The following is a 15,328-nucleotide window of genomic DNA, read 5'->3' as shown; positions in this document are numbered from 1 at the left end:
GTTTGTCATAATCATTCATGTTACATCGTCATCCTATAATAAGTTTATACACCAAAAATATTAGTTCAAGATTAATAAATAAGTGAAAATGTCAGTGTTTCTTCTTCATGTTACAATTTACTGCATTATTAAATAATCCAACAATTTATGTATTGTCCTAATATACTTAAAATTTAATTGAATTATGTTAATTTATCAAAATACATTAAAATATTCATTCTAAGATGTAAGCTATGAAGCTGAGAATGTACACCTCCCACTTTGTGTATTAATGACCACACAGGATGTTATATAGAATAAAATCCCGTCATTGCCATCCCCTAAACTACAAATCCCAGAAATCCTTGCCGGGGACTAATCCTGTCATATGACCAGGCAGCAGGGGCAGGTGGTCTGGTCACATGATGTTGTTAGCCGAGGCTGAGGAGCAGCAACATCTGAGCTGAATCAAAGCCCACATCACTCCCTACATTGAAAAGGTAAAAGCTGGAGAAATCCCTCCTTTTCTCCCTGTGTTTTTCTGCCTTAGGTGACAGACGCTGCATCTCACAGAGGGATGTGAGGAAGAAGAGGAGGAGGGGAGGGGATGAGTTGGGAGGCAGGCAGGACGGGGGATGGGAGGCCATCAGGGGTGCCTCTCCGTGGCCTTCTAAGATGATTGTAATGTGTACATGTATGCTCTGTAAACACGTTGTGCATGAGGACTGTTTGTCCTTGAAAGGATCCCACGTTGTTGGAGATTTGCAGAAATAGGACAAAGAGAAGGAATGGCAATGTGAGGGTGTTCCAGTCTGTTCCTCTTTTAACATAAGAGCTGTGTTCTCCTTCTGGCAGCAAGCCACATGTGGACGATTATTCTATTGTTTTCATTTACACTCCAGTCTTATTACTATATTATTTTTTATTTTTAACTGTTTTTGCAAAGTAAGTTCAGTGCCCTTTTGTGATTTCCTACGTTTAACACTCATGTCGGCTGACTAATTGGTTCAAGAATGGCAGTTAAGTGAAGGCAGGGAGGATTTTTATTTCCATTTAGTTTGTGATTGATGTAATTTAATAACATTTTATACAGAAAGTGGACTCTTTCTCTTTCTCTGAGTTACTCATTCAGCAAATAACCATTTCTATATCCATTTACAATTAAGTGACACAAGTGTGACACGGCCCTGAAATGGAGCTGCTAGTAGGAGCTAAGCAGCCATTAGTAGCAACTATCACACACACTGTGCTGTGAGGTCACCGTCACAAGAAGCACATCCAAGGCCCTTTGAGAGAGTAGCTGTTTGCAGACACAACACTGGTACTCAAACTCTACTAAAAGCCGGTTTGTTTGCTTTTGGCTGAGGTGATCAGACCTCCACTGCTGGGCTTTGCACTGGCAGAAATAAGAGGCCCGGGCTCGTTGCTTAGCAGGTATTTGAGACTTTAAAATGAGTCAGCTTTGCTTCCTAGAATCCCGGGAAATGAAATAGTTAAATGACCAAAATACAGCAAACTACTGCAAGACAAAAAAATAAGCATAAAAAACAGATGATAGTTTTCTGAATGTGAAATAGGGCCCTGTGGTGTGTGTAGGTGCATCATGGAGATATGATTCACTGTATCACCATTTACATATTATATAACTTGAAAGTTAGAAAAGCAGATTGAATGTTTTTTCAAGTTTATTAATATAATCTGAGCTTTTATTATTCTATGGCATGTCTGAGATGAATTCTTCCTCTGTGGTGTATCAGCCAGAGGATATGTAACAGGATGCTGACTGGTGGGTGTTCTCTGCATGATTCATCGCTCATCTAGTGGATCTAAATAGTTCACTTTTCTTTCTTCTGCCTATTTGTTATTGTTTGTTATCTGCAATTTGTCATGATTATTCAGCAATGATTCAGTATATTGCAGAATGAGTTAATACATTTATATATGAGACCAACCCGGTTCTGGAGGGTAGGGACCTGTTATGGGGTCCCACTGTAGAGGCTTTTGCTACTGTTGTATATTGTTAAAAGGATCCCCATTCGCTGTGACCAAAGTGGGAGGAGCTAATCTTCCTGCAGTCCAACAAAAAGAAAAATCACTTAACGACAATAAACTAAAAGCAGTAAAACATTGTATCATTATAAACATCATCAGAACTATTTCAGAATAAGTTATTATAGTATTACATTATACAGTAAATATGTCCATTCCCTACTCACAATTTTAAGTGCATTCTCAGACAGTACTTGATAGAGACTTTATTATTCATTTTACGTATATTCAGAGGGCATTTATTCCGACGAATGACAGCACGATAAATAACTTCTCTTTAGAGCATTAGATTTTGGGTGTGGTAACATCATCTGGCCATCGTCAGCTGATCGAGTCAAATGAACCTGATCACACCGAACAATTTAGTTTGCAAAGAAAAGACAGTGTTTCTGTTTAATTTTGCCTTCTTTCCAGACAGTGGGAAAAACACCTTTCATTAAACATGAATTGAATATTTGACATAACAGACCGCAAACATAGTCAGCTGCCAGGCCAATTACTTTACTGTCCAGCATGTCAGTACCCACTGATCTGTATTCAGGCCGGGACCTCGACAACGTCCTTACTTCCCGCTCCTCCACACTATTAAACTGGAAAGTGCACCTCTTATCTAACATCACATTTTTTTATGAGCTTTAAATAATTAGAATCAGTATTGTCCATATTCTGCCGTAAGCCTAGTTTATGCTTCTGCGTTTTCAGAGCGACGCAAGGAAAAGGTGCGAAAAGACACGCAAGAGACAAGAGGAGGTCCCTTGCGTGTCCCTTGCATGTCCTTTGCGTGTCTTTTCACACCTCCTTACGTCGACCCATTTTTGTAGACTAGCGTCAAAAGCGACGCAGCCTCCTGCAGCACCCGGCTGTGATTGGTCTGCTGACTACGTCCTTTACGGAGTCTCACATCTCCGTTTTCACAGCCCGATAGCGCCATTATTAAAAGGAAGAATGTTTACGAGAGAACTGATCAGATTGAAGAGCTTTTGTGGGAAGAAATGCGTAAATATGAGCGCTTGTACAAGCCGTCATTGGCGGACTATGAGGACGCCGGATGGCCTCTGATTCATGGAGGGAGATCTCCACAAACGATCTCAATGCCACCATTTATTCTTTGCAAGTAATATTCTTTTTTCATCAATCTATTTAGTTTTGTAACATGATTTCTCAGTTGTACTTACATCTGTCCTCCACTAATCCAGACTTTACTAATGTAGATTTAGCTTCATCTCTTTCCTTCCTTCAGCCATGGAACTGGTCTCTCTTTCCATAAAAATATTGAAGGAGGCCTCAGGCTCCTCAGCAGCATACACATCTGTCCAGTCAATATCACTAACCTCTACCAAAAAACCTGTCTCACACTGATAAGTTGCCAGTCTCTTGGCTGTAGAGACACAACAAGTTGGTTTGGAGGCCACCAGGGGTCCGTTTCAAGAAGCGGGTTTAGTGAAAACTCAGTTAGTTAACCCTGAGGTAACTCTGGCTTGTCTGTTTCACAAAGGGAGGTAACTAAAGCTCAGGCTCAGTCACCATGGTAACTAAAGCTCAGGCTCAGTCACCATGGTAACTAAAGCTCAGGGTCAGTCACCATGGTAACTGAAGCTCAGGGTCAGTCACCATGGTAACTGAGCCTGTGAACATCACCTGGTCGGGAGCAGGTTTTCTTTCTCCTTTCACAGGCTCCTCCCTCTGGCTGGGCTGCTGTCAATCACACATCACAATCATTTCCTCATTTATTCATTCACTCTATCAGGCGGATTTTAGCGCAGTTTACACATACAGTGTGAACTAAATAAGATGTTACGTTCAAGACTGAAGAGTTTTTTCGAACATGACACGTCCTTTTCTGGACGATCTTGTTGATGAAGAAGCGTTTTTACTTCGCAGGGTGTTAAACACGTCGGGGAAGAATATTGAGGCCCAATTAGATATATTGTCATTTCCAGATGACTACTTGTTTAAACGGTATCGTTTTTCTTCACAGTCCATCAAATGTGTACATAACCTCACCCGTCCTCATAAGTAACGTCTCTCATCTTGGACATGCTCTCACATACGAGCACATTCTTTGTGTAGTGTATTCCTTTTTTGCAAACTGCATTTTCCTTTACAACATTATAATATTAATAAAGCCGTGAGTCGTGAGAAACGTCTTTTAAACCTTTTTGTTCCCTGGACACAAACCAGTGAAGCCATTAAAGAGGAGATCCACAGGATCCACCTGAATAAAATACATTATAGGTTCAATACGAGGGGTCGACATGGCGCAGGGGTAGAGAGGGTGCCCCGGGAACCACAAAGTTGGCGGTTTGAGCCCCGGTTGCTCCATGTCCCATATTGAAGTGTCCCTGAGCAAGACATCTAATCCCTAATTGCTCCCTGGGCAAAAATGTAAAGCAAGTCGCTTTGGATAAAAGTGTCAGCTAAATGACCCGTAATGTAGTGTAATGCCATTGTACCAGTTTTTACCAGCAATATTATTCTAAATAGGTTTCTTTCCTTTTTTCCCTCTTGAAAGGGTTTTCATTTTTTGGGAAGTTTTTCCTGTGCTGATGTGTGGGTTTCTGGACAGAGGATGTCGTATGTGTACAGACTGTAATGCCCACGGAAGCAAATTTGTAATTTGCGATTTTGGGCTATACAAAATAAAATGAATTGAATTGAATTAAATATGGGCATGGGTTGTAGTGCATTCTAACAGAATGTAAAACATGTTATTTTCCCACTGGGAATTAGTAAAACGTATGGATTCTGATTAGTGTGTACATTAAATGTTAACTGACAACACTATATTGGAACTTACAGCAATTTCCTCCCTCTCTGTCTTTTGCTGCAGTAGCGGTGTTGCTTTTCTCTCTAATTACAGGTTCATACTCGCCGTACGCTTGCATTAATATTTCCAGCTCAATAGGGGTGAATATATTGTTTGTGGTTGTTGCCATGGTAACTCGTATCATGGCTCCATTCATGCTGCCTTCTTACTGTGGTGGTGCACGCGCTCAACTCGGTTGATTGAACCAACTCTAAACCCAAAACTAAGAGTTTCCCACATCAGAGTAAATCAACTTAGCAAAATCTTCCACAACATACTGCAGACATTCAAATGGGCCATAAAAGACCCTTTGAAACAGAGACGCTTATCATCAAAGGGCCTGCTAGCCATAAAATAATTTAGGTCAGATCAGTCTATATGAGCTCAAGTTACTAGGATCCCTACCAACGAAGGCATTAGGAAACCTGCACTAGTAGCCAAGACCCCGGACGGTGTGGTGGTACTTGATGCAACTATAGTGGCCGACACCGGCATTGGAACAATGGAGGCAGCCGTCAACCAAAAAGTAAGCTATTATGACAAACATGACATTAGGAGATGGATTGGAGGACTCTGGAATGTGGAGCCAGAATGCATCAAATTTGGGGGTATGGTGCTAACTTGGAGAGGTGCACTACACCGAAAATCAAACCGCCTCCTTATGGCTCCATCAGGACCGCCAAAGCATTCTCTAGAATAACTGGATGCCGGAGGGATGCCGGATGAAGAGGAGACCAGGGCACCATCTTGGAAGGAAGCTCAGGGTACGAGCCCATCACTGGATTAATTAAGGGGGAGATAGTGTCAAAACCAGATGAACCGCAAGTCACATTCAGGGTCAACCTCCGCACCAAAACCTTTAAAGGAAAACTCTCACGACCGGACAATGGCCCTGAACCCAAATGCACAACTCCGGAGACCATGTTCAAAATCAAGGTTTATTAACAAAAAGGCGGCAAATGAAAATCACTCTTGGTAGAGGAAAAAACCCTAAGCTAAATCTAAGAACAAAAGGATTGAGAACTGTGAACAAACATCAGCCTCCGAAATTGCATCTTTGCTTTTCAATCATAATTTTTCACTTAATTTCGTATTTTTCCTGTAAAAATGATTTCCCCTGTGCAAAGAATGGTTTTACTTGTGTTTTTACAGATGATATTACTTTGTTTGTAGTTTTCTGTTCCAGTGGATTCATGTAGTGGTTTTTCAATTGGAGATCATATATAGAGGTCTAGTTACATTTTCTTAAAAAAGCCCCAAAATGTTGTATTTGCATGTATTGAACATAATATAAAAGGGAAATATATAGTTTGGTGAATGAGAAAATTCAAACGGTGCCAAATTCTTCCCCACGTTTTGACTTCGATGAGGTTTTAGCCTGGTCTCTCCATGTTTGTGTTGGATAAAACCGGCCTCGGCGGACTACATTAAACACTATGTCTTCATTCACCTATTCACACCAATGTATTCACTGATGACTGTAGCAGGCCCTGCCCATCAGTTACTAATATTACCTCCCACTTGTCCATCAGTTACTAACATTCACACACCGTGGTCAGAGCTATGGGAGCTATTTGGGTCATTTAAACTAGCCGAGGCGGTGATTGAACCAGCGATCCTTTGATTGAAGGACCTCCACTGATCCACAGTTCCTTTAATAAAGGGAACATCATTCATTGAATGACGTATGTATGAACTGAGGTCACCTAAGCACGGATCTATTTTTTGGACAATGATATTTCTAATAAGTGCAACAGATCTACATTGGACACAAAATATCTAGAAATATAGCCATTGAAATCCTAAAGCAAGTTCATGTTAGCTTTCAGACACTTCTCCCATGGCCTTGCCTCTAGCAGTAGCATGCTGTTTGTTATCTACTACACTAATGTCACAGGGTTTAATAAACATTGTAGCCTCTAGCGGGGCTTTACATCTTTATTCTTGCTTTTACAAAAAAAAGGGTTTTGTATTTGTTTTGGTCCTGCCTATCAGAAAATGAGCCTTGTAGCTCACCTAATAGCTTAAGTAGGTGACTTGAATGCTGGATGACAACTGGGACCCTTAAGCTAGGACATTTTTCCGGATTTAATTTGCGGATTCGAGGAGACAAGCGGCTTTGCAGTTTGTGATTACAAGGCCAGGCTCTGTGATGTGTGAATAATGGCTGGACAGAGGTTTAGACATCATTAGAATAATCAGTCCTGATGTGGCCAGACATGCACGGCGGTACATGGGAGGCCTGCCGATGGTTATACAATAATTAAGATCCTACTGGTGCAACGCAGACATGCTCTGATCCAGCCTCTGCTTGGGCCTTTTGTTTCAATACGGGTCTGCGTCTCGTTTCCTTCTAATATGCCAATTAGTCTTCATTTATATTTAGTTTTTTATTCATTAGACCTCCACGTTTTCTTGCATAAATTGTGATCTGTTCTGTCAGACATTTCTGCTTGAGAAACTTCATTTTAAAAAGACAGATTTTTCAGCTGATGTATAACAGTTTGCATCTCATTGTTGCTGGAGAGGTTTTATCGTATTCCGCTACTCATTTTGCTGTCCCCCGATTTGGAAACCCCATTGATCATATCAGATTGGTTAAGTAATTGATTGTTACTGGTTATTAACCTCCCAGAACTCTGGACCTGTTTGCCAGCCACTGAGAACAGCCTGTAATCAGTCACAAATGGCAGCCGCTAATGAAATTAGTTCCTGGTTCTGCCTCACAACTTTGTTTGTTCCACTAAGTATTGGCAAGGGCATAGGGATGCCATGGTTTACTCTCCCCAGAGAATGGAGTGATAGAGCATCATAATGCCAATAATGAGTAGCGTGGCTGGTATTGTCTCTTTGTAATTACTCATGTGTCTGACCAAAATATAAAAATAAGACGTGAATTCTTGCATATCATATTTACCTAAATGTGTTTACATCTTCTGTCCATCACAGCAATGGATCCTATTTGACTATATATATATATATATATATATATATATATATATATATATGACATTGTTTGAGTGTTACTTTAACATATTCACACCCCACGCAATGCACCTCTCAGGTATCTTTTTTTGGGGGGAGAACACCACATAAAAGGAACACTGATTAGTTAAACAAATGAGTCAATGCAACAATAGCAAACACTTTGGTCCAACAGTAATCACTGTTTGGAAGCCAGAGGATGACTCATCTTTAGTTCTGCCACCAAAATGCATCTGGTACGGTGGGGTTTTGGCATAACAGCAAATTATATTACTAATCTTAAACAATTCTTGTTATGTTGGAGTTCACAGAATGAAAACTGAGCTTACACATTTTTAACACTTAAAATATCTAAATAACCTGTGGTGCCATTAAATACATTTCCTTAATGATTATAAAATAATGTCCTCCTGGTAATAGGGTTGTCAGATCAGAAAACACACTTTCTCTGAATTGTTCCATTCAAACGTCTCTACCAAGCCCCTCTTTAGCCTCACAGACCTTTGGGACCTTAGAGTGGGTCCCCCCACACACCCAAAGGTCCTAACGAGGTGCTCACAGATACTGCTCATTAGCATGAAGCCCAATCTAACCGGTGGCCAAAGCTGCCTTTGTCATTGTATTCTTCATTCCTGCAAAGCTCTTTTACGTGTGTTTTACACCGTTTTGTCCACCTGCCCGTGTAACCAGGACGTGCACAGACATTTGGGGAGCAGGTGCTCAAACCAAAACAAATGGGAATCCATCGCCAAAATAGTTCAGGAAATTAAAAATATTAATAATAAAATCAATAAATAAAAAGGCACAGTAGGATATATTTCCCGTCCTTCTGCTTTTGGAGTCTCTCTTTATTGGCAATATGCTGCAAATTTAGTAAATGACATAAGTCAAAGTTGTGCATAATAATCAAGAATGACATAATCTCTCTAAAGCTGACGACACAGACATTCTTTTTACGGTTTTCTGACAGAGTTAAAGCATAAGCACTATTACACTGATAATATACCACAATATACCTCACTAGACTGTCATATAGCTCAACTTAACTTTCATTTCAATAATTTATTTAAACAAAACTACTGAACTTGTCGAATTTGTCTGCCTGTCTGTATAGGGTTAGGGTTAGGGCTAAAACATGACAAACGTCAGCAAACAGCTGGACAAGGCTTTGAAATATGGATTTCGTGAATTTGTCGGACCAGTTGCGATGTAATGTTTTCAGCGGCGCTAATGTTGTGGTTCATTTATCACCAAACAACTTTGGGGGTTTGCACAAACACCGCCATCACCTGTGTGTCTGATGCTGCAGACGTTTGGCGCTCAGCGCTGCACGAGCACCTGGAAGAGGAGAGAGGCGGGGCTTGTGAGCGCCATGGAGCATGTTGGTGCAAAAGTCTCACAAGAACTCAAACAAATGCTTCTGTTTGGGGGGAATTGATGACAGAGAGAGTCAGTCAGTCAGATAGTACAGAGGGTACAGAATTACCAGTGTGAGTTGGGCTAAGAGAATGATATCAAAAAGTGGCTTGAGAGGGCCTCACATGTGGTCATTTAGGCCTTCACGCTGGCGCAAAACATGTGTGTGGGCATGCGTGTGCGCATGCACAGAAGTCTGGCTACACAACTGGGATTGTGAAGCCATGGTGACAGTTGAGGGACTGTGAGAAAGCAATCTCCAGGAAGTCATAGCCGCGGGATGAAGCATATGTGGCACAAGGATGGCACCAGCAGGCTGCGTTGTGGATGTCCATTTGGCCATCTGTTGTGGTCCTGCAGGGCCAGGAAGCAGCCCCCCCCACACTCCCTAGGAACCACACAGAAAGGATGGCATTTTCAAATGCCAGGCCCCGGGAGGTTCCTCGGCACATCCCAGACCCGGAGCTTCAGACGCTCTCGGTGGAACTTCTAAAAAGCATCGCTGACTGGAGTGATGACTCTGTGTGGTGCATTGGTTTGTGTGCAGTGTGGGACAGCTGGAGTGGAAGCGGCCTCAGCATGCCTCCCTCATTGACCAAAGATCCTTACTCAGGCCAAGTACTCGACTGCTCCGTACAGAGAGCCCATTACTGTAGCAGCCTGCTCACTGGAGGCCCGAGGAGACCATTCCACTGCTGTTTAGGGCAACATCTGTACTGCCGTGGGCCATACTTCACCATAAATCATATGCAATGCTCAGATTTCTTGACATATCTATGTTTCGTGACATTTCAACATTTGAGCTTGGAGGGCCCAAACCCACAGTTCTCTATCTTACTGGGGATTATGATACAATGTTCAGAGTGAATATCGAAAAACCTTCTTGAGTAACTTTGGGACAATAGTTCTGTGTGGTTGAACACATGTTTTCACATGACAGTAGAGCCTCTGAGGCTACAATATGCAATGATTGTGCATGACTGAATTTAAATATTCTTTAACAAGGTATTAAGATATGATATTTTTTCAATTAAATGTTTTCATCTTATTATTTTGTGTAGTTTTTTCATGTGATAAATTGGTGCAAATAGTCAAATCAAACACTTTGCATTCATTTTCATGGGGCTCCACATAAAATTTGCACCATGGAAGGAAGCTGTAAAACCGTAGCATATTATGTCCACACGCGTGCCGCTGTGACATGACTCCGTGTCGCCTGCTTCTGTGAGTGAACGCTGTGAGTGAACACGTTTGCACAAATCTTTAACCCTCCTGCCGCATTCGTTTCTCCCCCCATTTACTTTAGTGCCCAGTTAAATCTGAAAAAAACATTCATTATCACAAAACTTACTTTCACACCTTTTTAAGCTGTAAACAATGTGGGACACTAGTAGTTTAATGAATAAGTGCTGTGGATGAAATGTATAGTTAAACACACCCTGTCCTGCATAACACCCTCATTGGACGCTGGTAAAAAGGGTTGGAAGCTGGACTCGATGTCATCCTATGGAGATGTGGCATATTGTGTTGGCCTTGGTGTCGCCCTCATCGTGTTTACAACTCTCGCTCTGCCTTCTCTGTCTCCGGAGGACGGACGTAAGAGCAAGTTTCACCCCCCGGGGTTTTGTTCCTCTGCTGCCACTTTCTCACCCTGTGTGGACTCGTCTGTCTCACTATAGTCAGGATCAAAGTTATCTTTCCATTCTGACACACCTTCCTCTACCTTCGGTTCCATATACAGAGCAGAATGACCGCAAGGCACAGATGAAGGTTCATCGAGGGGAAGAGTGAGAAGATATGAACGAGTGTTTGGTCTGGAAGGTGTGTTTCATATATGGGAATGGGCATACAAGCACTTTAAAAAAAATGTTTACAACTTTGTGTATGGTGACGTGAGTGTCACACAGGTGTGTGTGTGTGTGTGTGTGTGTGTGTAGGCGTGTTTGTGTTTCTGGATGTGTGTATGGGAATTCTTTCCATCTAAAGAAAGGACAAATAAAGCTTTTCCCATTTATTTCTTGTGGTGGTCACTGACCGGGACACCAGGGTTGTTACAAAGTTGACCAAACCACTCAACATTCAATGGAAGTGTGATCAGCAGTTTCATGTTCAAATGCGTAATGTGGAGGATATCACACGGCCTTGAGGCAGTCAGATGAAGAAAACAACTATTTTCTGAGCAGGGAATGAACCATAGCTGCCTGTTGTCAGAGCTTACATTATGCACATGAACGGGACGGCTGCTCTGTGCCCTTTAGAGCATGTTCGGACAACCTTTGTGCACTGCCGTCACACGTCGGTCACAGTTGATAACGCTGTCCTAACCCATCTATCCTCGTGGTTGAACGGCGCCCACACACCAATTTACCCTCCGGTGAACATCGTTCACTTTTTCAGCACTTTTGGCATCGTCTGCGGTGTTAGAACCGCTAGCTGATATTAAGAGCTGTGTGAAGGAAAAAGATATGCTCTGAACTCTTTAAAAGAAGGACTTTTCTTCATTTCAAGACTCTGATAAGATGCCCGTTGAGGAGCGAGAAGGCTTCACAGGCAGCAGCTGAATCAAGGGAATATTCATTTGTTAGGATTTAGAGATGACGTGCTTAACACAATCTGAGTGGATGTGATACGGAGGAAGGCCTCTGATGATGGAAGGAACCCTGGACACTGGATGTGGCCAGAAAGACATTTTGATTACAATGATTTGATGGATTATGGAATATTGTGGCAGTCAGAAGAGACACCTAGAGATGGAATCTGAGGCATCAAGTCTTTCTGAATGAATTGTAAATCAAGCTTTGTTGAAATATACCTTCACATTGTGTGTCTGACGTCTTTATGCTTACTTACTCAGCCTTAGACTCAATCCAACATGGGCCTTCTGGATATGTTGTTATTTGCGTTCTTTTCCTTTTCCATGAGTCTTACAATCAGCTGAGGTAGCTGTTGACTCAAAGACTTGAGAAATGACTGTAGGTGTGTGAGTGCTCGTCGTACAACCCTGAAGAAACAAAATGGCTCCTTTTGCTTTCAAATGTCACGTGAAGAAGGCCAGCTATGTATCCGGAACATGCTCTTTAGATGCAGAGGGAAGCGAATGCCAGACAGTTGTTACGCACAGATTAGGGGCAGCAGTTTGTAGAATAATGAACGGCGGCAGAAAGCAGATCCTGCTATTGACAATCTAATTGAACTGTAAGTGCAGAGAGGCGTCCTTTTAAAGAGATGAAGCGACGTAGGTGAAGCTTTAGCTCCTGGACTCAAGGTCACCTTTGTCTGTAGTGTTGCGGTAACGTTGGGTGTCACTGTGGCTGGTGTCTGTATCAGCAGTGTTCATAAGGGTCACGCTGAGCACACATGTCTCACTAATCTAGATACGCTCAGTTCTTTTCAGACACAACAGCTTATGGATCTTTCTTACGCATAAGTGTGTTGTCACCACTGGGAACATGACAGCGTTACTAAAAACAAGTTGGGCAGTGTGAAGGTGCCACAACATCAGTACAGGTTTGCAAGCGTGAAACATTTAATCAAAACTCAATAAAAAAAACAGATTTAAAGCAGTGGAGGCCAGTTCCACAAAATCTCTTCTTATTAATTGCGTCAGAGCAAGAAATGGAAAGTAGTGACCGTGTTCCTCTGTCATGTTCAGCTGAATGCGTCCGTGGTGATTTACATAAATGTTTGGTGTGGATCAATTCCATTGAAGGCTTTTGCACGTGTTCTGTTGGTGTTTCTACAGCTGCCACCACTACATGTTTCTAAGTCACCAGCTAACACTCAAAAAGGACCAGCTCAAACCTCGGGGTCCATGTGTGTGTTGCATGTTCTGTACATGACCACAGATGAGATGAGTAAAGCATATTGTGACTTGTAAGCTAAGGTTTTGAATCATGTCAATTTGTTTAAGTTACATTAGTGATCTTTGGTAGTTAAAACCCTTACGTACTGTAGCTCAACAGGCTACTGAGCTGTTATACAGACACCTGTATTACACTGAAGGAGAGGTACACAGTAGTATAGTTCAGTTCAGCTTTCACTGGTTTTAGTGTTTACGTGATGTTATTGCACGGTGCAATAAGAGAACAGAACAGTGTCTTCATTTAGTTAAGTTCACTCTGCACCAATTTGTTTTGTTTTATTAGCTGTGAATGTTTCAGAACTATTCTATATACACAATGAGTGACAGATTTTTGATGATACATTTTGACTAAATGCTTTAATTGTATATTTATTCATTCATTCCGCAACCATTTCTGTGCCTTTGATTTTTTAGTGTTTCCGTTGTTGGACTGCGGCACCAAAACCGGCACATTTTAGTTTTTTATTGTGCTGCAGCCGGTTTCTTGGAATCTTCCATCATATGGCACCGAGCAGGCTGAGAGGTGATGCACCTCTAAGGACGTGGCGTTGATCTTTTTTTTTTTTGATGACTAAAAGCAGAGGAGGGTGAAGGCAAAGAACATTGCTGTGTCATTTATAATTCCAAACAAAGGCTGTGGAAACAAAAATGTGAAGGTAGTTCAGACGTGGAGTCACTAGTCATTTACTACAGCCATACAATTCCAATGTGGTCAAAGAGGAAGGACTTGAGAGGAGGGATTAGACCCCCGACTCAATCTGCTGTCATTCAAAGCATTTCACATTCTCAGACTGTCACTACATGGGGGAAAAGCCTTGCTTTTTAATATGCCAGCATGAGATAGCGTTATCAAAAAAGAACAGCCCACTATGCCAGACAAGCGTGGATGGAAACCGTACAATGTCCGCAAGATGTGAGTGTATTAGTGTTTACAAGAGACAATGTTGTCTCGTTTACGAAGCTTTGCAGTGCTCATTCTGGTCACTTTCATGTTGTTGTTTTTTATTTAAAGAGGCACTTTGTTTCTAATACTTATCCACAAAGTTTGTGGCCAAGAAGTGATAGTAACAATTGCAGAATTTAGACTTAAGTTGACCAACATCCCTTATAACTGCATGGAAATGGCTACTGAATTATTAATAATCTGTCTCGCCACACTACAAGTGGTTGGCTGTATCTGTTTTAAACTCCCCTCTTGCTGTCATTTTTTAAAACGTCTGTTTTAGCACCACGTCACTTAAATCTGCCTCAGCTCTTCCTTGCTGGAGGTCGTCTCCGTCACCTCAAAGCAGAAGCCACTCAGCCTCATCTCCTCCGTTGAAGGTGTCTCTTAAGCTTATCAGTTCAGAGACGAAGCGGGCGTCTCCATGGTTTCCCAACCCAGTTAAAGAGGCTGTTCGACTGTGGTGGGGGATCGCATGAAGACCCTAACCCTCAACCGGTCGGGTGTCTACGCCCTTCCTGTCCCTAAGCTGTCAGAGCGCTGCACTTTTGTCTCTTAACTCATCATAGTCCTGAGCAGAGACCGCTGGATTAGCTCCACATTGCTGAATTCTGCTCACATTGAAGCTACAGGCTGCATCAAGTGATGTGACAAATAGTCGTATTGTTCTTTTATCGTGGCAGTAATGGAATCATAATGTACATAGATTCATTCACTAACACCCGGACTCAAAAATCCATATGCAATCACACCACAAATCCACGCAAAACCTCGCATTGGCATGTGTGAGGTAATAAAAGCCGAGCCCTGCGTTCCGTGTCCCTCCTCACACAGCTGTCAGTGTTTGCCTTCCTGAAGCCGAAGCTGTGACTGAGGACAAACACAGATAACACATTCTGTGTGTCCATCAAAAAAACAACTAATATAACGGTTGACTTTATTGCTGCCAATTCACACACACGCTATTGAAAAAGAGTCCATGGCACCCTCTTGTTTGTGCGATGACACAAAGTGCTTTGCAGGGTGAGGAGGATAAAGATAGTTTCAGGCTGCTACCTGCTGCACATTATTACTGTGTGTAACCATTAGCTAGCTTGGAGCGGCGCGGCCATATTTGTAATCACTAGGACTACATATTGGTGAGCTTTGGCATCTCAGCGGCAATACACAACATTACATACACCACAGCACGGAAACATTGGCTGCACATTCGTTCATGGAAGAAATAAATAATAGCAGCGGTCAGATGTCTGACTTGGCTCTTAGGAGGAGCCAAACAATGTAACGT

At 42.1% G+C, this 15,328-nt stretch overlaps 1 protein-coding gene across 6 annotated transcripts in view; it reads left to right on the top strand.

Moving 5' to 3' along the window:
* Window positions 1-347: 347 nt before the first annotated feature.
* tsnare1 (T-SNARE Domain Containing 1) overlaps window positions 348-15,328 on the top strand; it is a 111,277-nt gene continuing 96,296 nt past the window's right edge. For all 6 annotated transcript variants that reach the window (XR_005710251.2, XR_013453533.1, XR_013453534.1 and 3 more), the window contains exon 1: window positions 348-479. The gene's annotated coding sequence lies outside the window, so the exon portion shown is untranslated. The remainder of the gene's footprint in view (window positions 480-15,328) is intronic.

Source organism: Gasterosteus aculeatus, chromosome 20 (assembly GCF_964276395.1).
Source record: "Gasterosteus aculeatus chromosome 20, fGasAcu3.hap1.1, whole genome shotgun sequence".
Lineage (NCBI taxonomy): Eukaryota > Metazoa > Chordata > Actinopteri > Perciformes > Gasterosteidae > Gasterosteus > Gasterosteus aculeatus.
This window is presented reverse-complemented; position numbering and strand designations above follow the sequence as displayed.